Source organism: Jaculus jaculus, chromosome 13 (genome assembly GCF_020740685.1).
Source record: "Jaculus jaculus isolate mJacJac1 chromosome 13, mJacJac1.mat.Y.cur, whole genome shotgun sequence".
Lineage (NCBI taxonomy): Eukaryota > Metazoa > Chordata > Mammalia > Rodentia > Dipodidae > Jaculus > Jaculus jaculus.
Window position 1 is genome coordinate 80,539,089 of NC_059114.1, and position 26,988 is coordinate 80,566,076.

Below are 26,988 nucleotides of genomic sequence, written 5' to 3' on the forward strand. Positions count from 1 at the left end.
TCTAGCTGAGATGCTAATATTGGCTTTGGCATAGCCATCCACATACAGCAATTGTCTATTTCTCAAAGATTAATTTCAAAAAAGTAAGAAATAAGAAATAATTAAAATGTCCTACTCTGCTTCCTGCTCTACCACCCTTCATTTCTTCATAAAAATTATTATTATTGTCACCAGAAGCAGCAGTCTCATCCTTTGTGGTGTGTGTGTGTGTGTGTGTGTGTGTGTGTGTGTGTGTGTGTGTTGTGACCATGTGTCAGAGTGCGGGCACACAGATGTCAGTGTGAAGGTCACCATAGAATGCTGAGTGTCAGTCCTTGCCTTCTACTATGCTTGAGGCAGAATATCTTCTTGTTCACCACTGAAAACTCCAGGGTTGCTGGCTCCCAGGATTTTGTTGTCCCTGTCACCCATCTCACTGCAAGAGGGCTGGGATCACAGATGTCTCCACTCTGTTCAAGTTTACATGGGTGCTGAGGATAGGAAATGCTGGCATGCTTACACAGCAAGAACTCTGCCCACTGAGCAGGCTGCCCATCCCACTTCTTTTCTTTAACACATAGGCCTTCATCAGGTAGGCTAGGGTGACCTTGCCTTCTTATATCAGGCTTTCAAGAACTTATTTACTGGCATGACCATCGCATTCGCAGCAAACGTTTTACATGAGATTGTATTAAACCTTTTGTAGATTTTAGTGTCTTCTTTTGTGCAATATAAATAGCATTGCTCTAAAGATGGCTCATGCCTATTTATAAGACACTTGTTATTTATCTATGCCATGGAGTAGTTTGACGTTGAATGTGATGTGGGATATTTTTTTATACCACAAAATTTGGACAGCACTCTAAGTCTTATATCCTGCAACAAAACATTTATCTGACAAAGATGTTCCAACTCACCAAGCTGAACTAGACTGAGTATACTGATTCGGAGCTACATCTGGTTCATTTTCTGCCATGTTGTTTGTGCCCAGTAAACCTCCATCTCGTGCCTTCCTTGCTGCTGCGGCTCTGCTCACCTTGCTCTTCGCTGAGCTCCTGCAGCCAAGGGGACATTTCTTTGGAGTTGTTTCATTGTTCCTATACTGACCTTGACTCAAAACTGGTAATAATGCTTCCCTGGCTTCTGACTTAAATTAATTTATTTTCCTGTCACACAGCTCCTCAGTTATTCCTTTCTCTGAGGCATTTTCTTACTGCTGACCTCTGTGGCTTGTAGCATTCATCAATCTCTTCTTGGTGTAATTGAACTTCTCCTAGCATTTTTTTTTATATCCTCTGCTTTTTTCCAACTTTTATAAAGCTCTTTCTCTTTATCCATGTAATCTTCAGTACTCATCATGAGTCTAAAAATTAAAATGCATTGAAGCACATTAATTATGAATATCTGTACCTTCCATTTACTATTTAACACTTCCAAAGCATATGTGATGATGGGTTTCCTAATCAAGTGAGGGAATTTTCTCCCTAATACACATCAATTGGAATTTTACTGATAATAAATTCTATTTTTCATTTGTGACTTCAGAGCAAGAATGTGTTAATAAACGGTGCTTCTTCTTACATTGTCACATAGGCCATTGGAAGAAAATTGTATTAAAATAGACAGTGTGGTAAGAGGGTTTCCAATCCAGAGGCTGTAGTAGAGTGTATAGCTGCATAATACATTTCTTTGGAAAATGCAAAACTTATTTCAAATTATTCCCAATTTGAGCTTAATTGTTTTTTTGGGGGGGGAAGAAGGGGTGCATTTTGAGGTGTATCCCTCTAGTCTAGGCTGGCCTAGAATTCACCATGTAGTCTCAGAGTGGTCTCGAACTCTCCTCGAACTCAATCCTCCTACCTCTGCTTCCTGAGTGCTGGGATTTAAGTAAGGTGTGCGCCACCACACCCGGCTTGAGCTTAATTCTCGGTGCAAACCAGAGTAAACTATGTTAAAATGTTCAAAGACAGAACTTTCACAGACATTTCTTATGGATCATTTAGAGGTGCATGTTGTTTTGAATGGTGAATGCAGTACTTGGTTGTCTAGTTAGTTGTGCAGGCAAGGACTCCCACAGTAGCCAGGGCTGACCTAGGACTCACTGTGTATCCCATACTGGCATCAAATTTATGGTGTACAGCCTGGCCTAATCTCTTGGATGCTGGATTATATTAGTTAGCTATCATGGCTGGCTTGAAGTATGTTTTTAAATATTAGCATTTGATTAGCTAAAGTTTACTACTATATATTCTCTTAATTTTCTGTATGTTTAGATGTATGTGACATGCATGCATTCATAGATGCCTGGATGCACATATGTGTGGGTACATGTGCCTATATGTGGTGGACTCACGCCAGCCGAATGTGTCCTCCTCACTTGTTTTCCACTACATTATATTCAAAAATTAATTACTTAATTTTCATGCGGAAGGCTGTGTGTGTATGTGTACATGTGCATCTATGCATGCATGCATGTGCCAAAGCCTCAGATTGTTACAAAAAAATGCCAGACATGTTCCACGTTTTGTGTCTCGCCTTCTGAGTGGGTTAGGGACGGAATCTGGGCCAGGCGGCTTTGCAGGCAACCATCTGTAACCAGCGAACCATCTTCCCAGCCCTGCACTGCAGTTTCCGAGACAGCATTTCTCAATGCAACTAGAGCTCATTGCTTCTGCTAGGTTCGCTGTCCACCAGGGCCCCCTACTTTTTCTTGACTCTGCGTCCCCAGTGCTGAGACATGCAGATGCTCACCAATACACCAGACTTCAGGAGAGTCACGGGAATCTAAGCTCAGGTCCTCGTGGCTGCATGGCAAACCTTCCCTTCATAAATCAGACATCTCCCTCACTGCACTGCTATAAATTATTCACAGTCAAACACCAAGCAAATCATGTTTATTTTGTGTCTCACAATATAACCTTGTAAAATATTAGTGGGAAATCCTCGTGGGATCAACACCTGGGCATAGGAAGAGAAAGAGAACAGGACTGAGGAGAGTGAGCAAGTGGCAAATAGTGCCCCCTGTCAGCCCACCTCCTGGGCTCTCTGGGTCTTGACTAACTCATTGGAAATGGGAGCGGGTGGGTCTTCACACCTCCACTTTCATCCATTGCCTGGTAGTGTCGTCCTGTAAGATGTGGACCAGTGGCTAGGCAGCACTTGTGAGGCTGAGGCTGTTCTTAAGAGGGATTTCACAGACCTGAAAGCAAAGTTTCAATCCTCCAAGGGGGACTGGGGCTATTGATTCTTTGAACAAGCTCCCTGTGAATATTTTAACCTTATGATGTTAAAAAAAAAAAAAAGTTCAATAGAAATACTTCGTCAGGATTAAAACCCTATGTAACAGTGTTACAAAATTAATACCGCTGAGAGAATAACAAGTTCAAAATAACAGAAAATTAGAGCAATTTCAGACAAAAATGCATCTCACAGAAAAGGCACACATGCTCAGAAAACTGTACTCACTAAATACAATATGTTTAATTAAAAAGATTTGATATATACATATATGCATATATATGTTATATAATTATATAAAAATATAAATATATATATTTATATATATATAATTTGAAATAAGTTTGCTGACTTACACTTTTAAGAAATCATTTTATTTATGTGAAAGCAGAGAGAAAAAGAGAGAGAGAATGAGAGCTAGGGCATCTTGCTCTTGCAGAAAAATTCCAGATGCATGCACTTGGGCATCTGGCTTTACTGGTGCTGAGGGAATAGAACTCAGGCTGGCAGACTTTGCAGATGAGCTCCTTACCTGCTGAGCCATCTCTCCAAGCCTTGACACTAGTTTCAGTAATGAATAAATGAGTAGCACTATTAGATATTGTAATTTATTAGTGGCTCTCAGGAAAACCTAGGCATTGTTCTGCTTTCATTGCTGATATTTTGGGTTTGTGACATAAGGTCTTATGATGTAGTCTAAGCCAGCCTCAAACTCATCACCCTCCTGCATTAGCTTATCTGTGCTAGGATGACAAATACTGGCTACCATATGAGGAAACAGACTGATTACACACACACACACACACACACACACACATATATATATATATATATATATACATACACACACACACACACACACACACACACACACACACACACACACACATATATATATATATTTTATTTTCAAGGTAGGGTCTCACTCTAGCCCAGGCTGACCTGGAATTAACTATGTAGTCTCAGAGTGGCCTTGAACTCACTGCGATCCTCCTACCTCTGCCTCCCGAGTGCTGGGATTAAAGGCGTGCACCACCACGCCCAGTTTACACCAATATTTTTAACAAATTTAAAAAAATTCTTCAAAGAGCTGTATGTTTGATATTGATTTTAATGTTCATGTGGGGCTCATTACATATCAGTTTAATTAATATCAGGTTTTATTTTATGGTAAAAGATACATAGAGTAGTATTTACCACTTTAGATTTATTTTTAAATGAGCATGAGGTAGAATTTGGCACTTTATTTTCATGTCTGTACTCAGTGACATTAAGTTCATAGCTTTGTGTAAACACCACCATTATTTCTTGTCAGGATCTTTGCTTTATCCCAGATACAGTATCCATTAAAATTACAAAGTGTTGTTGCCTTTTTTACTTAATTAATTTATTTTTAAGGGGAGAGGAAGAAAAGAAAGAGAATAGAATGGCCATGCCAGGGCCTCTAGTGGCTGCAAAAGAGCTCCAGATGTATGTACCATTTTGTGCATCTGGCATTATATTGGTACTGGGAAATTGAACATGGGTCACTAGGCTTTGAAAGTGGCAGGTGCTTAACCACTAAGCCATCTCTCCAGCCCCCAAATGCTATTTTCTGTCATTATGAACTTTTGTATTCTCAGTGCCTCATGTAAGTGATTATTTGTTATGTTTGTGCCTTTACTTAGAATAATGTTTTCTGGATTTGCACCTTTTATATAATTTCTCAGGATTCCATTATTGTTTTGATTTGAGACAGAGAGAGAGAGAGAGAGAGAGAGAGAGAGAGAGAGAGAGAGAATTGGCACACCTGGGCCTTAGCCACTGTCATTGAACTCCAGATGTTTGTGCAACTTACTGGGCATGCATAACCTTGCATTTCTCTCACTTTTGTGCATCCAGCTTATATGGGTTCTGAGGAGTCAAACATGGATCTTTAGGCTTTGCAGGCAAGTGCCTTCTCCACTAAGCCATGTCGCTAGCTCTCCATTTTTATCTTTTTGTGTTTTTTGATACATGGCCTCATTAGGTAGATCACATAATTATTGAACTCATGATCTTCATGCTTTTTTTTTTGTTTTTTTGTTTTTTTGAGGTAGGGTCTCACTCTAGCCCATGCTGACCTGGAATTCACTATGGAGTCTCAGGGTGGCTTCGTACTCACAGTGATCCCCCTACCTCTGCCTCCCGAGTGCTGGGATTAAAGGCGTGTACCACCACGCCCGGCTTGATCTTCATGCTTTAATGTCCAAGTGCTTAAATTACAGGGTATTCCCCCAGGTCTGGCTTTCCATTCCTTTTAAAGACTGTATAATATACTATTTGATGCATGCAGAGTATTTTGCTTATCCATTCATCTCTTGATTAACCTATGAGTCAGGTCCATACTTTGGCTGTACTAAATGTCGCTATGCTCATGGTCTCCAAGTGTGCGCTCTAGTTCCTGCTTTTCACTTTTCATGCACACCTCTATAAGTGGAATTACCGCATTAAAAATCAATTCTGTACTTACCTTTCTGTAGAGTAGCCACATTCCTTATTCCAGTGTCCACATCTTTTCTCATGCTCTCCAGCAGTGTCCTTGCATTTCCATTTCCCAGGCTCTCGCCAACATTAGCTGTTTTTGTTTTTCTTCTGTTGTGAAAGTTGAGGCCTCTTTGTGGTTTGATTTGCATTTTCCTGATGCGCAGTGATGCTCTGTGCTCTCTTGTGCTTGTCTGCTATTTGTTTGTCAATTGAAATTCCTCCTGAAGGTGTTTACTTAAAACTCTTACATTGTTAATGCTCCCAGTTTTCTCATGTGAATTGAGAATATGTTTTCCCTGTGCTTCCTATTCCTTTATTGAGGTAAAATACTTGTTAGAATGTCATTTTCCCTCTGGTCCCACCTTAAGAATGTATTTCCAAGGTTCTTCTGCTTAAAAATGAAAGTAAAAAAAAAAAAAAAAAACAGTTACAGCAAATACTTTTGTTGATATTTTTCTACACATAGATGAGACCTCACACTGCTAACTCTCCAAATGTTTATGGAAAAGTAATTGGATTTTTATGGCTTCTGATTTGAACATGATTAAAATGGGTATTTAGGTCAGATTACATTCGAGACACTATCTTTTCCCTGTTGACCAAAAAGAAAGAAAAAATGAAGTTTTTGAAAAGACTACTTTTTGGCTTCTTTAAATATTTTCTATAAGCCTTGTAAGAAGCATTTTTAACTATTTTGTTGGACACAGCAAATTTAGTGATCTTGAATGTTTTGATGGAGTTTTATTTTTTTGTTGTTTGTTTATTTTAGTTTTGTGTTTTGAAGGTAGGTTCTCACTGTTGCCCAGGCTGACCTTGAATTCACTTTGTGGTCTCAGGGTGGCCTTGACCTCTTCACCTTTTACCTCTGCATCCCAAATGCTGGCATGTGCCATCATGCCAGGCTTTGATGGATTTTTACCAAAGGCATATTCCTTTCTTTAGAATATTTCCAATACCTAGAAATTCATCTCTCGCTCGGCCCAGTGAGTCTTTATAACAGACAAAGCTTCTGATTTCTCTCCTCCAGAAGTCAATCATAGAAATGCAGAATGCCTACTGTCCTGTATATGGCTTCTTTTCTCAGCATCATATTTTGGGGGATGTTGCACAGTGCTTCATTTGTGCGTATTGACTAGTTCTCTTTTTTCATTGTGTTGATTTATTAGAGTTGGTTTATTTCAATTCCTGCTAATGGGTATTTTATGTTCCTTTGCTCATATATGTGTATAGGTTTTTCAAGCAAATAAAATTCAATTTTGTGGTTGTGAATGGGATATGTCCTTATCATAATAATTTTAATATTCTGAACTTAATATATGTAAATTTCACCATGATCACTCTTTGTGTATGAGAACTACAAATGATCAATACCCTTAATTGCATGGGTATTGCCAGTGACTTTAAATTGGTTAGGCTAAAAGATGTATACTGTTGTTTCTGTGTGGTCTGTTAGTGCTTGCCTGCTTGCTTGATGTTAGCTGAGAGAGAGAGAGGGGTAGGGGGTGGCAAGGTCAAGAGGGAGGTCAGAGCTCTTAATGTTTCTGGTTATATCCTTGTAGACTCAGGGCCATTCTTGGACGTTATTTGGCCTCCTTTACTTACCTAGAGTGCTCCTATCTACTGTTTCAGCCTTGTTAAGATTTAGGAATTAAGTCTGTGAATTTGTGGAATAGACAAAAACAAAAGTACAGGTTTGTGGCATATCTTTATATTGAGTTCTCTGATCTATGAACATATCTTTATGTTTTTTGAGTTTTAAGTTCATTAAACTATTTAATATTTGTCATAATTGAGGACTGGTAAAATCTGTTTATGCAAATACCAAAACTCAACTCATTCATATTATGAAGGGATGTTTCCACTGTTTCACACAAATATATAAAATTTGCTATACTAAACCATAATTCATGCTTTCATCTCTCTCTCTCTCTCTCTCTCTCTTTTTTTTTTTTCCTTTTTTTGGGGATAGGGTCTTACCTTAGTCTAGGTTTACCTGGAATTCACTCTGTAGTCTCCAGGTAGTTTCAAACTCAAGGAAATCCTCCCATCTCAGCCTCCCAAGTGCTGGGATTAAAGGCATACACCATCATGTCCAGATAATGATGTGTTATATCTTTGCAATTATTTATCTCAACAAGGTTTTACAGATATAGTAAAGGTGTTTTACACATATGACAGACATCATACTTTTCCCTATATTTTATGTTTTTCATGCTGGCTACCATAAATATTTCAGTATACTACAATCCTTTTTCAACAGGTATGGTGTTAGGTACAGTGTTATCATGTTGTATTTGACAGCCCACACGGTAGCCTTGATTAATTTATTTAGAAACTCTACAGGGTTTGTTTGTATATGTTGGTATTGTGTAATGGTGTAAATATTTTATCTAAATGAAGATTTTGTGCACTTTTCTTCCCCTTCCTTCTCTTTCCACTTCACACCACACATCTCTCCTTGGCCAATCTTTTTTTATATATAATTTATTTATATTTATATTTATTTACTTATTTGCAAGGAGGAGAGAGAGAGAGAGAGAGAGAGAGAGAGAGAGGAGAGAAGAGAAGAGAGAGACAATGGGCACATCACAGCCTATAGTCACTGCAGACGAACTCTAGACGCATGTGCCTCTTGTGCATCTGTCTTACATGGGTCCTGAAGAATTGAACCTGTGTCCCAGGCTTTGCAGGCATATGCCTTAACCACTAAGCCACCTCTCCAATCCTCCTTGGCCAATCTTAACCAATTTTGTTCTAAGATTTTAAACTTGTAATGGGAAGATTGAACTTGAGATCCCACTTTTAGGGTTCAAAGAACCTTTCTTTCACAGAGTACTATTTCAGACCCAAAAATATGGAGATGTGGAGTTTCAGTGTTTGTGCAAAAGAGAAGTCACAGTACAGGAGTAGAGCTACTGTGGAATGACTTAGAGCTGGAGAAATAGATATATACCCAGCACAGCGGTCCAGTGAGAGAGCTACAGGAAAGCAGAATGAAGAGTGTCTCCAAGCACATCTGAGCTGAGTATGAGATTCTAGATGAAGAACATATGTGTGAAGTATACTGAAAGAGGGGTTTATGCTTTAAATTTTATTTATGTATTTAACAGAGAAAGAGGGGGAGAGAGAGAAGATGGAAAATAAGAAGAGAGAGAGAAAGAGACAGAGAGAGAGAGAACGGGCATGCCAGGGTCTCCAGCCACTGTAAATGAACTCCAGATACATATGCTCCCTTGTGCGTCTGGCTAACATAGGTCCTAGGGAATTGAACCAGGGGGGTCCTTTGGCTTTGCAGGCAAATGCCCTTAAGTGCTAAACTATCCCTCCAGCCCTGAAAATTTTATATAATTGGGAATAGATCCAATGAATATGCAGATCAAGAATCATTTTTCTTCTATCATGAAAGGTATTAGAGTCAGCAAAGGAGAAACATTTATTTATTTATTTATTTACTTATTTATTTATTTTGCTATAGGTACAAGTTGGAGACACAAGCGTGGATTTTGTATTTTAACATTTTTACATTTAGTATATGCAATTAATCTTTGACTATTAGGAAACCTAAAATTCATATACTTATGATTATTCCTTGTAGCCTTGATTTTGGTTTCTGTTTAAAATTTTTGATAAAATGATCCAGAGGTTTTCCATATTGTTTGTTTGTGGTTGTTTTGTAATACAGTGTATATCTTTCTTTGTGGTGTTTGTTGGGTTGTATTATGTGTGTATGACATCATGCATGGATGGTGTAGTGCTTGCTCTGTCAGGAGACACTTAACTACAGTGGTTAGAGCAAAATATGTCCTATTCCATCTCCCTTCTGCTGTTCTTGCTTTGAGCCAGAGTGACTTCACTAATTACTAAACTTGTGGGGCTCAAAGGTTTTTCAGGTGTCTGCTCACTTGAAAGAGTGGAGCTACAGGCAAACACGGACAAGCATGGCTGTGTACATGGGATATGGAGGTGCAACATCTGGCCATGTTAGTGGGCTCCAGAGGCTATTGCCCTTGTGCATGGAGTACCCTTCATCTCTCACGCCCCCAGAGGTCTTTTTAAATGGAAGATACTACAACAGAACCAAAGGATTCATAGGATTTACTGTCAAAGTAGAGAGCATTGGTGATGAGTTGGAATCCACTGAAGAAGCTTTCTATTCATTCACAAAACCTTACTATTAACTCATTAGTGGATTAGAGGATTCCTAAGGGAAATGAGATGTTATACAGATTTAATCTGTATGAAAATATGTGCTACCTATACATGGAAAGTATAAAGTTTCCAGTGTGGATATATTATCCCAGTGAATAAAATGAATATAGGAGATAAAGACGGAAACTGAGATGTAGGGTTTACTTTTACGTTAGAACTAGAAAATGTGCTTGTAATTTAATTGAAGTTGGACACCAGGATTCTAATAATATAACAATATTGCATTATTTGTTTTGTTTGATGAATTGAGATTGTGGACATATCACAAACTCAGGAATATGAAAAATGTAAGATTATTACTTGCTGTTAAGTGGTCAAAGAAAAACCTTCTTACACTTTACACCACTTTCTATAAGTGTGTGTTCCAAGATTCATACAGGATGATGATCCCTTTCTAGCCAGCACACTTATAACTGTAGATGTATTTACATGTTGCAGTGCTGTACTCCTCAGGAAATGGAGAATGGGTGATTTTGGTTGCTAAAAATAAAGGAGGAAGTCATTTTGTCTTTCTAAATCCTTTAGAGTGTTAAAACAGAAAGTTTTGCATAAGAAATAGAAAGTAAGTTTTCTTAAATTGCTTATGCTGAAACAAATATGTTTAAAGTCATGACCATGTGAATATATTATCCATATGATAATAGAAAATAATTTAGTTCCCTGTTTTAATTAATGCTTTTATCATGATCAAAAATAGAAAAGTTAGATGAGATTAAACTAAAATATCATTTGTGTCTCCAACTTCATATTAGTGACTCACCTGCTGTTGCAGTTAGGTTCACGTTGCTAGTAGAAATCACCCCACTCTTGGTACCACTTTACTGTTGCAGACAGGTTCACATTGCTGATAGAAATCACCCAACCAAGGGCAGCTTGTGGGAAAATAAGGTTTACTTTGGTTTGCAGGCTCAAAGGGAAGCTCCATGATGGCAGGGGAAAACAATGGTATGAGCAGAGGGTGGACATCCCCCGCTGGCCAACATCAGGTGGGCAACAGCCACAGGAGAGTGTGCCAAACACTGGCTTGGGGAAACTGCTATAACATCAATAAGCTTGCCCCCAACAATGCACTCCCTTCAGGAGGCATTAATTCCCAAATCGCTATCAGCTAGGAACCTATCATTCTGAACACCTAAGTTTATGGGGGACACCTGAATAAAACCACTACATTCTGCCCCTGGCCCCCATAAACTGATAACCATACATGATGTAAAATGTGATGCATTCATCTAACTTTAAAAGTGTCCATAGTCTTTATCAATTCCAATGATGTTCATACATCCCATTAGTTCATGATCTTTTAACTGAGCCATAATACCAAATAATAACATCAAAAAACCCATAATGGGACAGAATAAACATTCACATTACAGAAGATGGCATTGGGCATAGCAAAGAACCATTCAGTTAATACAAGATTTAAAACAGCCAGGGCAAACATCAAACTGTAGTTTCACGTCCAACAACTCTAGCCAGTGACAAATTTCCAAGTCCCATACTTCTAACCAGCAACAAGTCTCTGGTATTACAGTTGCGTCCCTCCAGCTAGGCTACTCACAGTCCTGGAAAACTTCATCAGGGGCAGCAGCTTCCCTTATCAGGCATTTCGTGGTCCTGGCATCTCCATTGCAATCCACAGTTCATCCTCATGGCTCCACTGGGTCTCCATGCAGGCATCCAACAAACCTGCTTCACACTGCCCATGGCTAATTCCAAAATACAAGACTGTATTGCAAACTCTATGACCCTCTCTCTTGCATTTCTTTTTTTCTTTAAAAAATAGAAGCACTTTCTTTTGAAATCAACCACAGTGGTGAGACGTGTTTTTCTTTTCTGGTGTCACGTGATGGCACACAGCTTTACCTGGCAGATGCTGCCAGCCTGAGTCCCGGGACACTGACCTGCACCAGCACGAGGGGCAGCATTATCTCCCGACTGTGTGGAGAAGAGCACATGTCACCACTGGGCCACGAGCGTTGACAGAGACACTTGGCTTCTCCACGCCAGACATGGTTGGAGAGCTTTCCTTGTTCTATTAGAAAAGTTCATGAGGAAGCTGTGAATAGGATCAGTCCAGAGAAGTAAAACTTTATTCTCACTGTCCAAGCATCAGTCGATGTACTGGGAGAGCCAGCGGAAGCCCTCTCCCTAGCCTTGCCTCTTGAGCACTCTGCACATGAACACTTCCATGGGGCGGGCGTTCAGCTCCTTCAGAGTCACAGTCCCCTTTCCTGTGGTCTGTCCATAAAGCCCAAATATCTCACGGAGTTTTTCTTCACTGATTGCATCTGTTCTGTCAATTTTGTTTCCCAAGATAAGGATTGGCACATTGGATATTGTTTCATCAGTCATTAATGCCTTCATTGAGCTCAATTTTGGATTCCATGAGGCAAGGATGATCTGCACAGTCCACCAAGAAGACAATCCCATTAATGGCTAGGAGATAATTTTTCCAAACCCGCCGTGCTTGCTCATGCCCACCAAGATCAAAAGTGGTAAAAGTCATTCCAGCAATTGTCAACTCTTCTGATGTGGGGTGTAGTGGGGGAACATGCTGGCCCAGTCTGTCGTCTTTGAGCATGTGAAGCAGAGTGGTTTTGCCTGCATTGTCCAAGCCCAAGAATACAAGTTTTCCAGATTTCTTGTAGAGTCCTAAGAACTGGAGCACACTGCTGAACCCGTTGTAGATCCACTCAAAGATGAAGGACATTATGGACGCTTCACCTCGAGTATAATCACGAAGAAAGCCATCTATGCCCAAAGTCCAGAGGGGAATTTTCCCATGTATATAACACCAGGGAGAAGGCGAGGAGGCGGGCGCGGAAGGGATGGCACGGGGGGCCCCTGGGGGCTCCTCCAGCGGCGGCGGGCAGCTCCGATCCTCCCTCAGCGAACCTCTCTTGCATTTCTTATACTCCATAATACCAGGTAGGGTGACAATTTGTTAATCCAGGGGGGAATAAAGCAGACTTTGAAGAACAGGACACTCCCTGAGCACTCAGGCCCCTTCAAAAGAGTCTACATTCTTCCTGTTGCCCCAGTGCAGGTCAGCTAGCCCAGTCTCAAAGGTTGTAGTCTCCCAATTGCAGCTGAAGGGGCAGAAGTTCACCCAAAGATTTTTCTTTCTGTGACATATCCCTCTGCTCATACCAGTTCATTTTTATGCAAAGCAATCCTGCACAACTTCTCAGGACATGGGCATAACAGCAAGCTTCCCACACAAACAGCTATCCCAGTCCAGGCAAAGCTCTTTCTCACCCTTATAAGCCAAACCTCAAAGTCCATGGTTCTTACTGCATTCAGACCTTTCAACTCTGACGAGAATAGTCCATCAAGCTGTATTCACAGCACTGCAAGGCATCTCTTAGGCCAAGGTTTCAAATCCTTCCACATTCCTCTGGAAAATCAGCTCCAAAAGGCCAAAGCCAGCCAATCAGGTATCTAGCGGCAATCCCACTCCTCTCTACCACTTTACTGTTGCAATCAGGATTTCATTACTAGTAGACATCACCCAACCAAGAGCAGCTGTGGGAAAAAGAGGTTTATTTTGGCTTACAGGCTCTAGTGGAAGCTCCACGATGGCAGGGAAGAACGCTACCATGAGCAGAGGGTGGACATCACCCCCTGACCAATGTAAATTGTAAAATAGCAACAGGAGAGTGTACCAAACACTGGCTTGGGAAACTGGCTATAACACCTCTAAGCCTGCCCCAACAATACACTCCATTCAGGAAGCATTAATTTCCAATTCCCATCAGCTGGGAAATCTAGCATCCAGAACACCAAAGTTTATGGTTGACACCTGACTCGAACCACCACACTTGCCAAATTAAAAATAGAGGAAAAGATACTAGTATGTAGAAGAATGGTATACAATATATACTAAATATTTCAATGTAGTTTATATATCTCTTAAAGAAATGTTTTAAAATTATTCATTTAAAATTCACACATATCATGCACACATGAAATTATAATTATGGTTTTTTAAGCAGATTTTTAGACTTACTTGATCAGATATTTTATTTTCTCTAATTTTCATTGCTCTTGTTTCAGCATAATATTCTTTAAATTATAGAATTACATTATATATATTTTTTTTTTCTTTTTTTTTTTTTGAGGTAGGGTCTCACTGTAGCCCAGGCTGACTTGGAATTCACTATAGAGTCTCAGAGTGGCCTCAAACTCACAGCAATCCTCCTACCTCTGCCTCCTGAGTGCTGGGATTAAAGGCATGCACCACCACACCCGGCCTATATTATAATTTTACATCTCTATTGTCACATATTATATGTGTTGCTACAACTGTGTGTACATGTGTGTGCACACGTGAACATGAGTGGAGGTAAAAGGGCAACCTTTCTTCACCTTTTTTTGTGACCTGGTCTCTCGGTGGCTTGGATTTCACCAAGTAAGCTAGACTGACTGGCCAGTGATTCCAGCTACCGCTGTGCCCTCCCTCTCCATCCCAGCTCTGGGATTACAAGAGCACACAGCACAGCTGACTTTACTCCATTCGTTCTGTTGTTCAAACTCAGGTCCACATTCTTGCTTTGTGAGCAGTTTAGTTTCTGAACTATCTACCACACCACTCCTGCATTTAAATGAACAATATTTTGTTTTACACCTAACAAGCACAAGTGACATGCCAGTCCAATTTAGGATTGTTTTGCAATGGAGGCTGGGTCAGGTAGACACTACATATGTTTACTTGTGTTTCTTTTATTTTTCATTTGTGGGCACGACCTACAGTATAATAAAAATGTGAATGCAACCGTCCACTAACCTGAGTCCTATCTCCTTTTAGTTACCGTGACCACTTCTCCTTATATCGTCATGATTTGTTGCTGTAAGTTTCAGCTTTCCCAGACTGTCTCCTGGGTGAATTGTTCTTTCTGTTGTTTCATGCTGTGGTTTGATTTTATTTTAATTTCTTACATTGTAAACAGCCTTCATTTCATGCTAAAATAATGATGTTCCCTGATATTTCATGAATTCTTCTTTTATATGCCATATGGGCTTATTTATTACAAACACTGGTGCAGTCTTTCATTTTATCTTGTGTCAGGCAAACACAGATAACTATAAGTGAAGATTAGTCTTGTAGAATGACCAAAGGGAAGAAGGCTATAGATGAATGCAAAGGTTTCATTTTGAACTGAATACCAGGCAAATTGTGCTGAGATGAAATTCAGAGTAAATTTATAAGCAACATCCTTCAGATGAAATGGAAACTATTATGAAAATATGATAACCACTGACTGCTTGGCTTTCAAGATCCTGCTGTTTAATCTACTCAGCACTTTCACAGGGCAAGTGTTATCACTTCTCCTATAGGATGAGTAAATTATAACTTTGGAAAGTTTCTATTGTATCTAACTATTTAGCTGATAAATTTCACAACTGTCATTCAAGTCTAAATTGCATAACAAAAACATATGGATTCTTTCTCTACGTTATATCAGCATATTAGTTAATAGATATAAGATTATCAGATAACTACAGCGCTATTTTGCTTTGTAGTCTGGGATCTGATATGTTTCTTCAGCAATAATTTTTCAGTCTTAGTTTGTTTCAGACTGAAGTATAATAGTTTTTAGAGGAAGTACCTCTGGAGTTCTAACTTGGGCATAGATTCGTAGCCTAGATTCTTTGAAGGCGTACACTAATTCCCCGAGTCTCACTTGCCATACTTGTAAATGAAACAGTCATGTCTATTCATGTAAGGTGTACATTTGGAATCAAAATTAGGGATGAATATGAAAACTCTTTTAAGTATGTCTCTCCCCATTCAAAGTCTCAGCATTATTAAAACTTGTGACAAACATTTCTGACAAAAAAAATCGTCACTTTCATTGAAGACCATACTTAACTCATAGCTGCTTTAATTATATGAATGGAAAGTAGAATAAAAATTGGAAATGGAACATAAGTAATGATTTCATGTTTGACACATGCTGAGCTAGTATCGTACATAGTATATTTTCTCCTTATGCCCAGTCAATATTTCTGACATATATCAACCAGAGGAAATACGTAGATTTGCAGAAACACATACAAGATTGAAAATGTTTTCAGAAGAAACACCAGTATCTTATTTTAGGCAACCAATTGAAAAAAAATTAAATTTTGACTAGTCAACCAGGTGGGATAATAGATTGCTGAAGAAAATAACCTGAAATTTTAAATCAAAAGAGACAGCAATAGTGAGATGCTCACAGACTCAGAGATGCTAGAAGAAACTCACAAGTGACCAAAAAGCAGTATAAAAATAGCAAATATGTTAAAATTCACACTTCAAATCACAGAGGCATGGCCACTCATTCAATTTGTTTTCTACACAGAAGCAACATAGGAGCAAATACACATCAGCCCATTAAGCAAAGAAATAAAGGATTTTTCTAATAATATTTCAGTCAGTTAAGCAATTACAAATGAAAACTATTTTCAGGTTTTTTGTTTTTGTTTTTTGAGGTAAGGTCTCACTCTGGCCCAGGATGACCTGGAATTCACTATGTAGTCTCAGGGTGGCCTCGAACTCACGGCTATACTCTTACTTCTTCCTCCCGAGTGCTGGGGTTAAAGACATGCCACCACGCCCGGCCCTATTATCAGTTCTGAACAGGAATTTTACTGAGACTGTACATTTTGTTGGTGGTGAGATTCTGGACCTTGCTTTCAGTGCAACAACTTTGACAATAGTCAAACAGTTCTTAAACCCCACAAACTTTACTTCTCACATGTCCCTTTATTGAGACAATAAAAGGTCTACCTCAGGGAAGATTTAAATCCTGGCCTCACTGCATCAGAACCACTGCTTTTCTCTTATGTCCTTCTGAAAGCTGCTGAGATTTTTGACATCCAGGAAATGTGTTTCTCAAGCTACGGTTTTGCAGTATGAAGCATTCTGATGGTAAAATACTGAACAAATTTCTATGGATTGGATATTGACAAAAGATCCTTTTATGGATATGGTCAGAGTCAGTGACTAAATTTCAGGAGATGCCTGTTGTCTCAAAAGTGGGAGGAAAAATCAGGATGACCATCTTGCAGTGTGAAATGCTCTCCAATTCTACTTATGTGTCCATTTCTGCAAAGCATAACAATAACATTTATTATCAACATTTATTATCAAATACCCCAGTTATTTGTGTTCACAGATAAAGCAAACTGTGGATTAAAATTTTTGCAAAGAATTTAATTTTATGTATTTTAGGGAAGAATTATCTGACTGAAAGATACATTAATGGAAATAATACAAACTCAAAAAACACCCCACCCTTGTTACTTAGCACCAAGCATAATGATTGCTTTTAATCAAATTGATGAATTTAAATCACAACGCATGCTTGAATGTTCACAAGTATGTGAACACAAAGATATGTAGCTGACTGAACTCACCCCATCAGGAAATAACCAATACACTGAAAAGTTACGTGAGTTAAAGCTCCTATTAGTAGTCACCACAGTGGAAATTATGAAATTTTATGACTTTGGACACCTAGATTCTAATACACTTTTGTTAGTTAAGAGAAGGAAATACGTATTTTAGTGAGCCCAAATGAGACATGCTTACCCATCTATCCACACCCGTGTGTGATACTGACCTCTTTTCTCATTCTGCTTCATATTTTGAATTGTGCCATGAATTTTCCTGTATTCTTAACTATGTGAGTGGACCATTTAGTGAGTGAAAATTTTATATAAAGTATCTAAAATAAATCATTTTATGTAAAATTAGCTTCTAAGATAACTGTTTGTAAAATTTCCTATTCTCACAGAAAGTGTTACATTTCTTAAAGTATAACAGGTTTTTGTCGTTTTCTTTTTTAAAATGCTTTATTTTTAATTTAATTAATTTATTTATTTGAGAAAGAGAGAGAGAGAGAGAAAGGGAGCTCCTGGGTTTTCAGTTACTGTAGACGAGCTCCAAATGCATACATCACCTTGTGCATCTGGCTTACGTGAGTCCTGGGGTATCAAACCTGGGTCCTTTGGCTTTGCAGGCAAGTGTCCTAACCACTAAACCATATCTCCAGCACGATGTTTTTGTTGTTGTTGTTGTTTGTTTGTTTGGCAAGCATAAGTAATACAGTTAGAAAATATTTGATGTCATGTAAAATTTAGAATAGGAGCTATACATACAATCATTTAATATTAAATATTCAACTTCTTTAAACCAAATATTATCAAATGATATATGAACCTTGCTAAGTACAATTGGTTACATAATGTTAGCTTAAAAATACAAATAATTTCAAGGTCACCTACTAACCATTCTGAAAATTGTGATACTCGAAAAATTTTGATACACATTCTATGTATTTTTATTATACTTAACTTGAAAATTATAGTCTTTCTCCCTCATTTTATCTAAGTTTAGTTTGCTCAACAAAATTGTAATATGCAAAAAGTGTCTTATTCTCATATGAGGTCTCATTAAAAAACTTGAATTATGAAGGAGGTTAAACAAATTGCAGTATGTTTGTCTCAAAGGGGTTAAAACAATTACATTTGGTTCCTGCTTGAGAGAATTGATGTGCATCATTACTTGCCTTTTTAATCCAGTCCATTCATCTTATTTTGTTTAGTGACTATGTCAATTTTTAAGTAATTGTTCTATTCAACAGGGAAGATAATATTGAATCAAAAATCAGTTTCATATTCTGAAGGAATTATTTGTTCTATTAGACATAGATGCTTATTGTTAACCTTGGGCGTTTTTATTTTAACAAACCAGAAATTAGCACTATGAACTCATCTCATTTTCTTTTCCCTTGACTAATGTGTGAAGGATGCAAGTAAACCATGTGGAGGAAAAATGAAATTAAGCTATGGAATTTTATGCTGTGTTGTCTTTATATTTGTGTGAAAAGGGCTTGGGACTACAAATGCAATTAAGCATGAAATTATGTGGAATTATTTTGAGCACTTATTTTCCAGCTAGCAATTGGTCCTTGTGTACTACAAAACAGATGGATACAGTTGGAAATGGATAAGAATAAGGTAGTTAAGCTTAAAGTTCAGAAAAACAATAAAAATGACCATGTCTTTCTTTATTGACTATAAAATAATATTAATTGTAATACCAAAAAGAAATAGCAGAACAAAGTAGAGTGTTTGTCATGGTGGGGCATGCTTACGATTTCACTGCCTCAGAACCAATGGTAGAAGGAAAAGTGAGAGTTTGAGGCTGGACTGGGCAACATCGTGATGAGTTCAATACTAACCTGGGTTAAAGCAGTGAGAATGTGTCTCTATCTCAAACAAAAAAGCTCCAGAGAAACAATAAAATCATAAATAAATAAAATACTGTGTAAAGCATTAGAGGTGAATACAAAAAATGCCAAAGTTGAAGTAGAGGAAATAAATACAAAATATTAAAAACAATTGAGACATAGTATCATGTAGCCCAGGCTGTTCTTGAGCTCACTATATAGCTGACATAGCATGCCTGATTTACGCTGTGTTAGAGATTGATCTCAGGGCTATATACTTGCTAGGCAAGCACTTTGCCAACGGAGCTATAACTCAACCAAGAATTGAATTTCAGTAAATTATTTTTTTTTTTACATTTGTCGATAGTCGTAGAGTATAATCCTTAAAAAGAGGCAATAACTCCCCCCCCACACACAGAAATATCTTTTGTATTCCCTGACTTGATACCATAAAATGGACTAAGAAGTCCAGTGGTAGACAATACCTGAAAGTATATTTTCTTATAATTGTTTTGTTTTTGTTTTTCAAGGTAGAGTCTCACTGTAGCCCAGGCTGACCTGGAATTCATTATGTAGTCTCAGGCTGGCCTTGAACTCACAGTGATCCTTCTTCCTCTACCTCCCAAGAGCTGGGATTAAAGGAATATGCCACAATTCCTGGTTTCTTATGACTTTTTAAAGAAAAAATGAAAACAATATCATCACCTTGTTTTATATTCACAATTTAATCATTTTCATGAATTGTTAATGGATACAACATTATATTTTGGTAAACAACACTAGAGACCAAGAGAATACATGATAGTTAGCATATTGTTAGGAAGAAAAATTATGCGCAATTAATGACTTCTCTTATAGAAAGACAGAGAAAAGAAATGGGTGGGCTAAATCATAATAGATATATTGAATATTTTATAAAATTTCATGAATATTTTAATTATATTACTTTTAATTTTCTAGCTACTAAATTATTTTTAAATATTTCAAGTGATTTTTATATAAAGATTCATTCAGATAATTTGTTTAATCATTAGTGGTAGGAAGATGCTATATTTTCATAAGAAAGGAACTTAGGTTATAGCTTTGTTTTTAATTAAATCTCATAAAGAAATCTTTGAGCTAATATGTAAAATAAGCATAGTTTATATCATTTTGAAAGCTTAAAATCCTGGGTTGCTATAGTAAACCGTATATATTACTAAAACCTTTAGAGCTGCATTTCATTTCATAAAGTACATCAAGCCACCATTGTCCTGTGTATATTCATTATGGTAGCCTAATTAACCTTAATTGTTTTCTTTCCTCCCTAAAAGAAGAAAACAATCAAATGCACAGGTATTAGTACCAGAAGGGAATACCTGCTGATATATTTGTGAGAAACAAAATATGAGGGAAAGTTTAGAAATAAAAGTGGATAATGTCTTCATGCCTGCTTACCAAATACATTAACAAGATTAGTGTTGAAGAAAGCTGAGGTGAAAGTATTATTTTTACCCTTAGTGTGAACTCAGTATTTAGTCAGTTCACTTTCATGCTATTGAGTTTCCCACCAGTATCTCTCCAACTCCCAACTCCACTATTAACATAGGAAATACATCCAATGATTTATCTTCTTAAAATTGAGCCAGGCCTCCAAATTGGATGTGAGCGCAGAGTGTTAAGTCGAATAGCTGTGGTGGGTGGTGGCTATGGAAGCCCTCACTTTCACATCTCCCATTTATGCAGTTCATATCGATTTCTCCACTCCCAATAGACACATGCTAACCTTGCGAGAAGGCAGTTCTTCATAAATCTCTTGAATTCCTTCATTTCTAAGTATTAGCAACCAATTCACTTAGATTAATCTGTATCCAGAGTAATATAAATATGAAATGACTTACTCTCCTCTGATATACAATAAAAGAAGCTAAAAATCTCTTTCTCCCATTCACAGAGAAATTCTGTTTTTATTCAGGAGGTATATGGAATGTTAGAAGTTTGCTTGATGGTTTCCTGGGCTCATTGTGTGTGTAAAATGTGACTTGAACCCACTGTATGTCTGGTGGATTTGAGTTTCTGTATCACAGCCAAGACATTGGGCCCACCTGTACAAATAAATAAGGCTAAGCTACCCACGATGGGAATAGTGAGATAACCTGAATTTTTTGGAGCCCATTTTCTCTTGAGTGATCAAGTGGGCTAAGGTGTGGCCCACCATAGCAGCAGCATCCACTGTGCCACGTGACGGTGTGGACAGCTATAGTGTGGTGCTCATTCCCCTCCAGTCCTCTAGTGGAGGGAAAGCCAGAGAAAGCCTACATTGAACCTCTTTTTTTTTTTTTTAATTTTTATTTATTTATTTATTTGAGAGCGACAGACACAGAGAGAAAGACAGATAGAGGGAGAGAGAGAGAATGGGCGCGCCAGGGCTTCCAGCCTCTGCAAACGAACTCCAGACGCGTGCGCCCCCTTGTGCATCTGGCTAACGTGGGACCTGGGGAACCGAGCCTCGAACCGGGGTCCTTAGGCTTCACAGGCAAGTGCTTAACCGCTAAGCCATCTCTCCAGCCCTACATTGAACCTCTTACAAAGGCATGCGAGAGTGACGAACCGTCTCTGGTGCTGTAGGAATTCAGTCACATGAAGGAATCGGACCCTCCTTTATAAGTGGAGCATCCACCCTTACGGATGCCAGAAATTAGTTGAAATGTGTGAAGAACTTCAGTACAATTACAGCGTATTGTCAGAGAGAGAGTGTAAGAATACAAGAAATATAGGAAAACCATGTTCAATAGAACAATTCACAACACACGAAAATCTACCTGAGGGCTGGAGAGATGGTTCAGTGGTTAAGGTGGTTGTCTACAAAGCATGAGCACCCAAGTTTGATTCCACAGTACCAACATAAAGCTCGAGGCAAGTGGTGACACATGCATCTGGAGTTTGCAGTGGTTGGGGCCCTAGTGCACCAATTCTCTTTCTCTATCTGCCCCCCCCCTCAAGTAATTATTTAAAAACCCTACTTTAAATATAATAACAATAATATAATAACATATAATAATGACCAAAGAAAATATTTTCCTATGTGAAAAAAAAAGAAAATTTGATGTCTAAATCAAACTCCAATAGCAAGCAGATGAACATAGAAAGAGAGGAAAAAGAAAACAGATTGTGAATACAGGATAATAAAATATTAATGTAGGAGTGTTTAAACATCTTGGGAAAGATATCAGTAACCAGGTATAGAGCACTTCTAAATGAAAAACATAATATTTAGAATGGTTATCATGATAAAATAAAAACACAGTGACAGAGCCCTCATTAAAAATATTTTCAAGGGCTGGAGAGATGGCTTAGCGGTTAAGCGCTTGCCTGTGAAGCCTAAGGACCCTGGTTCGAGGCTCGGTTCCCCAGGTCCCACGTTAGCCAGATGCACAAGGGAGCGCACGCGTCTGGAGTTCGTTTGCAGAGTCTGGAAGCCCTGGCGCACCCTCTCTCTCTCTCCCTCTATCTGTCTTTGTGTGTCTGCCGCTCTCAAATAAATAAATAAATAAAAATACTTAAATAAAATAAAAAAATATTTTCAAAATGGCTTTACAATTAAATAAAAATCTTATTTTGAACAGACTTTTTGAAAGAACTTTTGGTTACTGGCAGAAAATACTACAATTTTTTCAATTTTCTCTAATGAAAGTTGGATAATAACATTATACAAATGAATTGTCAAACAAGTCATTTGGGAAAAAAAAACATTTGTAAAAATAACAGAAATCAAAACAAATGTGTTAAAGGAGTTAGAAAATAATTTTTTAAAAACTAAAATGCAGGTATATAGCAAATAAAATATTATATGGTACAAATCACCTTAACAAATAAAAACTTACTTTTCTAGTTAGCCCTGGCTACCTCACACAACTCTATCGAATGATTTTATTATACATTTTCATTTTTACGGTTTAATATACTGAGAAATTGGAGCTAGCTGATTCTAGCTGAGCATTTCTCAGGACAGTAAAACATTTCCAGAGAGAAATAAATCCATAAATCTTATGCAAAAACCAGAGATCAAAATGACTAAAGATTTATTTGCAGAAATATGAAGACTGTGAGTATAAGGGAATATTGCATTCTGTATTCTCAAGAAAACTAATAACCAGTTTTGACTTCTTCCTCCATCAGAAACAGAGATACATATAGTACCATATGGTGCAATGTCAAAATCAAGGAACAAACAAGCAAACAAAATAATAAAACATGCTGGGATTAGAGATGTCACGGTACCCACGAAGAAGGATGATTGGCACTTTCAATCTCCAGAGTCACTGGGCAGCTCAGGAGGAGGCCTTTTAGCCTTACTGTTTTGAGAAGAAATAAGGCAATTATGGAACAATTTAGGGTTGAATCCCAAAAATAAGGGAAAGTAGTGCAGAAAGAAGGTTTGTAGTTGTGAAGAAAGGAGAATTTAATGTTGGTGGCAAGGACCTGTTTCAGAAAGGAAATTAATCATTGTGGAGACAGAGGAACAGAACCAAAAACAATTATGCATTTGAATGAACCATAATTCTATTAAGAAAAAGTTTACATAAATTCAAGAGAAAAAGGCACACTAATTAAAAACAGATAAGCAAGATTAATGATATAATGGAACTATACAAAAGAGTTACCTAAGCCTTAATGAGATATTTCTGTGAGATATGATTTTCAAGAAAATTATAAAGTTGTGATTTACAGAAACCTTATTTATTTTGTGGACTATATCGATTTTATGTAAATAATATGTGTTCTTAAAATTAGTAGAGAAACAGTTTTGTATTCTAAAGTAGCTGCAACTAGTAAGAAAAAAAAGATGTTATAATTATATAAAAGAAGACTTTTCCAATAGCTCACAGTTTGTATAGTTCCAACAGTGTCTCACAATTTCTCTCAGTAAAAGTGAGCTAAGTGTTAGCGATAACAATGTAAGATTCTGCTATGTAATGTTCCATGGAATTTTATTTCTAATTGAGGTCAGTGATAAAACAATGAAACAGTTCTCTCGAAGTCCTGCTTGGTGAGGCATTGAGTTCAATTGGGATTACTTAAAAGGGACATAGGTTGAGAATTACAAGATCATTGAGAACTTGCTGGTAGCTATTCTTCCCAGTAGTCTCCTTTCCCTCCTTGTCTATTAGAAGCTGACGTATCATATAGTGGGGATCACTCATGCTTTTTGTGAGACCTTTGCTGCTTCCCAGAGGGAACTTTGAGGCCCATTTTCTGAAGGTCAGATGTGGATCATGATTTCACATTAAAATTAAACATTTCATTATGCCTAGAGAACAGTTACTTAAAGAATGTCAGATGCTCTGATGTCCTAAGTAAATGGAGATTATATGTTATTTACACACATATATTCAAATTTAATTTGTAAATCCAGTGTGATATTGATGAATACTTTCTCAAGCTTTTGCTCTTTATTGATTTGGTTTTTCAACAGAAAGTGATATGTTAATCAAAAAATCCAAAGGGATACCAGGCGTCCCCCTGAGGATGGCCCCCAATGGTATGGGGGCAGGGCGGAGGGAAATGGTGGTACTAAACACATGATGGCTCTACAAAAAGTTCCTACTTAGTTAAAGAAAAATCCATGTGGCAGCCGAGAAAGATTCCAAGACAGACAGATTGACAGGTGAATAAGGAAAGAAACGTTCATGAAAGATATCAAATATTATAAAGTGTAGGGGTTGAGGGTGTTTATAAGTAACAATTGTTTCTTATTTTATTATGTGCGAACCTGATACAAAAGCTTACACAGAGGCTTTTTTTCTCACAATTTTGTACAATGGTATGTCTAAGTATAAGCAGCTGACAAGCCCCCCCCCCAACCCTTTTTTCTTTGATTTTTAGAGGTAGGGTCTCACTCTAGCTCAGGCTGACCTGGAATTCACTGTGTAGTCTCAGGGTGGTCTGAAACTCATGGAGATCTCATATCTCTGCATCCCGAGTGCTGGGATTAAAAGTGTGTGCCACCATGCCCAGCTCAAGACCCATTTTTGATGTTCTGTCCCTTGGTGAAAGGAGGAATGGAGAGATATCCAAATGTGCCTCAGTATTAAAATACTATTCCCATGATACAAAAATGCATGAAAACAGCATCAATTTGTTTTTGGCAGCAGCATGCTCATGGCCTAATCACTTCCTGTAAGACCTCACCTCCCATAACTGCTGGACTGGGGGCTGGATTTCCAGCACATGCTCTTTTGTGGTAGGCATTCAAGCAGTTGCCGCGCTGAGAGACAAATGGGATGAAATAGGAGGCTCTGAAAGACACCTGCGGCCGCACAGAAAGTACTATGATGTAGTTCCAATTAAAATTTAATGACTTGCTGAATACCTCTTGTATATAAATCTTGATAAGCAAAACTTTTTCTAATGTTTGTAATATCATACACATGCAGAGACATATTCAGATGAAAAAAAGTGAATTAAATGTCAAAACAGAGTATTACAAATGAGGAGACTATCATATAACATATATGACATTAGGTTTGGGAAATATTTCTATAATGATATTCAAAGTGGAATAATCGCAGAGTGAATGATTGATATACTTGTCTTTATTAAAATAGGACAAAAGAAACACTTGCTATATGAAAAATCTCAAACTCAAAAAGTTATTCATAATGACATAATTACAAATACTTAAGTCAGAATATATCAAGCATCTCTTGAAAATTGAGAGTAATATGACAAACAGATCAAAGCAACTGAAGGGAATAGGAAAGTTATGAATACATATGAGTAAAACTGAATCGTTTAAAAAATTAAGTGAAGAAGGGCCTCATTCATAGCAAAGTGCAGCATGTGTGTGCAGGTACGGCTAGTCTAAGAGGCTTAATGCACTTACGGAAGATGATGGAAACCTTTGACAGCTTTGGCCTACATGAGTGGCAGGCACTCACTCTGCATTTAAAAATGACCTCTCTGGATAAAAATCTAGAGAAACCCCAAAAGGCTCTGTTTTGCAGCTGAGAGGATAGTGAGGAACTTAGATCGCAGACTTTGAGCACTTGGATTTGCTAGAGTTTTGAAGAAGTCATAGGAGATACATCTGGAAATAGACTGAAATATATATAAAATCAAATGGGTAGAATAAGGACTGATACTTCCAGACTCCACTGTAGAAAGCTAGCCTGTTGTGCTATTTTCTGGACTGACAAGTTTTCTGTAACACCAACTCCCACCAGAATTTTAATGTTGTTTCTCCTGCACATCGCAGGCTTGCCAGTTCCCACAACTACAGTCAGTTCTTTATTCTGTCTTCCCCTCTCTCTTTCCACCTCCTTCCTTCACGCCCAGTTCCCTGTCTTGTCACACTCACTGTTTCAACATTTGACAGAAGTCTCCAGGAGGAGATTGGCTGTAAATTTTGACAGTTCATCCCGGCACAGAAATATCTTTCTTTTCTTCTCCCACCAGAGTGTGTTTTGTCAAAGGATTAAGCTTGTGATTTTACACTATAAGCATTGACAACTATGGATGACCTTGGATAAAAATCCAGCCAGGTGTGGGGGCGCACGCTTTTAATCCCAGCACTTGAGAGGCAGAGGTAGGAGGATTGCTATAAGTTCGAGGCCACCGTGAGACTACATAGTGAATTCCAGGTCAGCCTGAGATAGAGTGAGACCCTACCTCGAAAAGCCAAAAAAAAAAAAAAAAAAAAAAAAAAATTAATAAAATAAACATAAATCCTAAATTCAATTTGATGTTTCTTGGAGGACATTCAAAATTCATCTGTTGTCATCATTTTTATTTTTATTCTCTTCTGGTGATTGCATTTTAAATCTAAAAACCACATGTGTCTGGTAAAGTGGACAGTTGT

The 26,988-nt window shown here is 37.9% G+C and overlaps 1 protein-coding gene and 1 pseudogene across 1 annotated transcript in view; one reads left to right on the plus strand and one right to left on the minus strand.

Annotated features, from left to right (window-relative positions):
* Nucleotides 1–26,988, plus strand: part of LOC101605580 (cadherin-10) — a 183,533-nt gene that overhangs the window by 101,381 nt on the left and 55,164 nt on the right. The window lies entirely within an intron of this gene.
* LOC101613305 lies at nucleotides 11,704–12,660 on the minus strand (annotated as a pseudogene).